This window comes from Condylura cristata, unplaced genomic scaffold, assembly GCF_000260355.1.
Source record: "Condylura cristata isolate star-nosed mole 26May11 unplaced genomic scaffold, ConCri1.0 scaffold00032, whole genome shotgun sequence".
Classification (NCBI taxonomy): domain Eukaryota; kingdom Metazoa; phylum Chordata; class Mammalia; order Eulipotyphla; family Talpidae; genus Condylura; species Condylura cristata.
In genome coordinates this window covers 18,549,572-18,552,295 of record NW_004567133.1, presented here as the reverse complement: position 1 = coordinate 18,552,295, position 2,724 = coordinate 18,549,572, and positions in this window count along the sequence as shown.

Below are 2,724 nucleotides of genomic sequence, written 5' to 3'. Positions count from 1 at the left end.
CGGCGGTGCGGCGGGAGCCCAGCCGGCTGGTCTCCGGTCTCTGCTGGCCGCTCTGGGCCGCGGTTCTTGAGTGTGTAAGATGGAGCACTTAGCATCCCCAGGCAGGGCCCGTCCTCGTTTCACAGGACCCGGAGGTTAACCATTTGCGACTCTTCTTCAAGAAAGAACCCCAGTGAGTGCCTCGGAGGCGCGAGTTAACATTCGGGTCTTGAATGCTTTTAAATGTCGGGCTGTTGCTCCTTGGGGCACGGAAGCCCAGCGTGTGAAGTCATGTGCTCCTCAGGGTGTTTCTTGGGGCGCATCCCCAGGCAAGCTGTCCTGAGGGACAGCGTGCACCTGCCCATGGCAGACTGGGTGATGGCCGTGTCCGCCCCAAGTGCTCCGCGGCCCTAGCTGGACCGCCCGGGTCCTGGTTCCTCCCGACTCTTTCCCAAGGCCTCAGCTGCAGGTTCCCGCAGAGACGGGAAAGGATGACGAGGCGCACACGCCACCTGGTGACCGTCTCCGAGAACTGCCGCTCCCTGGCTCCCAGCCCCTGCGGCAGCTTCTCGCGCAGGTGAGCGGGTGCTGCCCTGCAGCCCAGCCCGCTCCTCCCGAGGGCTTGGCCGGGACCAACCCCTGCCGCCTCTGAGCAGGAATGCCTCATGCCAGGTCGCCCTCCATTCTCCCGCAGAGACTGGGCTGAGAACGTGGGCTCCCCACAACTGTGGGCTCCCCACAACTGGCCGCTTCTGCCCCCTTGTTCCTCCCTGCCCTGCTGCGCTCAGTCTTCTCCCTCCTCCTTCCAGCTCCCAGTGCTCCAGCTCCTCCCCCCCATCCTCCCTGTCCCCTCTGCCCCTCCTCTCCCTCTCGCTACCTTAGACGGTGAGCCTTTAGCTACCTGCTTGTGGTGGTACCATCACCTGGCCCAGCTGGAACAGGGGTCGGCTGCTTGTTAGTGGCGGGGCGGCGAGGCCCCGTCGCGTCGCTGGGCTCTCGCCCCGTGTCCGCCCCCTTTTTGGGGCGCCCTGCTGCACCCCCCCCCCCCACGGCCCCTGCCCTGGGCCTTCAGCACGGTCACCCTCTTCTGCGCCCGGGCAGCTCCGTTCACTTTCCCTCCCAGGTCAGATGTGGGCCTGAAAGGCTCTGGGGTGGCTCACCCCACCTGCCACGGCTCTTGAGAGAGTTTTGGCTTCGGTCTCTAATCTCAGTCCTAGGACGGTCAGCCTGGGCTGAGTCACCTCCGGAGTCACCTCTGGCTCCCTCCCGCAGGGCGCCTGGGGCCCCTGGGGACCCAGGACTCACCCACAGCATCAGGGCAGGCAGATGGAAACGTTCCCATCTTCTCGGGGTTGCCGATCATCTTCTAATACAGGTTTCTTTATTCCCGGGATTTAGAGAAAATGAGTTGTCTGAGGACGCCCTCCTGGATGTCTCGCTGTCTGCCCGGGTCTGGCTTTGTTTCTTTGCTCTGTATTCCCAAGTTCCTGCGAGTGCGGCTGAGCAGGCTATGGGGTGTTTGTTACCAGAGCCCAGAACCCCACAGGCCCTCCGGGTGCACACGAGGGGGTGTCTGCACGTGTCCTGGGCAACCTCACTCTCTCACACCGGCGGGCGTGCAGACCTGGGCATGTAGTCGGCACTACGTCGGTGCTGGCAGTTGGAAGACTCAAGGTCTGGCTCATACACCTTCAGCGCAGAGCTCCCCGAATTCGTACACGGAGACCCCGCCACAACAGGGCACAAACAGCCTCACCCCGGACGGTCCCGGTCCCCTCCGGTCACACTCCCTTCCAGAGCCGCCACCCCCATTCCATGCTCCCACGTTAGTCTGGTCTGCTCCGTGCCTCAGCGCAGGGAGCCCTCGTGTGTTTCACTCCCATCACAGCCCTGAGCCGCATTTGTCTTGCAAACCTGCTTGTGGACGTGACTGCCTGCGCCCGCCTTCTCAGTGGGCAAAGGGAAGCCGAGCCGGGCTCTGCTCACTCCGGTCCCGGCCTTGACCTCTGTTTTGCTGAGCCTGGATTCTGGCTCCCCATTGCCGCTGCCTGGCAGGCTCCTGGGAGCCCGAGAACCGGGGCAGGGCGGGGATGTTGGGTCGCTGATGATACCGGCTCCTCCCTGACATTTGCTCCATGATTTTGGGGTGCGGGGTACTGAGAGGGTGTGTGGCCATGAGGGATTCCTCGGTGCTGTGGTTCTGGAGCCACCACGCACCCAGGCGCTGGGCAGGCGTGCGGGTCCCGTGGGAGAGGGCCTCGTTCACCAGCCATTGCAGGGGCCACTGGCTCTGGGACTGTCCCTCTGGGAGATGCTGTTGGCCAGCTCCCCGCTGCGGAGTCCACGGCTGCTGCCGTCGCCAGTGGGACCAGCCACCTCATGCAGGTGGCCACGTCCGGGGCGGGCAGTGTCCGTGGAGGGCCATGTCCGACACAAGATTAGCAGGCTCCGGCGGGAGGCCAGGCCCCGGGGCTGGGACTAGATTGCTCGGCGAAGTAAGCTCTTGATGTCTTGACCTCATCTGTCGCCCCAACCCCGAGACTTCACTCACAATCCAGGTTGTTAACACGGAGAGATCTTATCCTGTTAGCCTTTCACTCCGGAGAAATTGGATCGAAAATCTTGCCAGACTGCCCCTGGCCAGAGCCTCTCCATTCTCTGCCGGTGACCCTCCAGTGGGCGGGCAGAGAGGGACTCGGCTTTCCTTGCCAGACCATTAGCGGGGACAGGGGAGGGCGGCTCTCC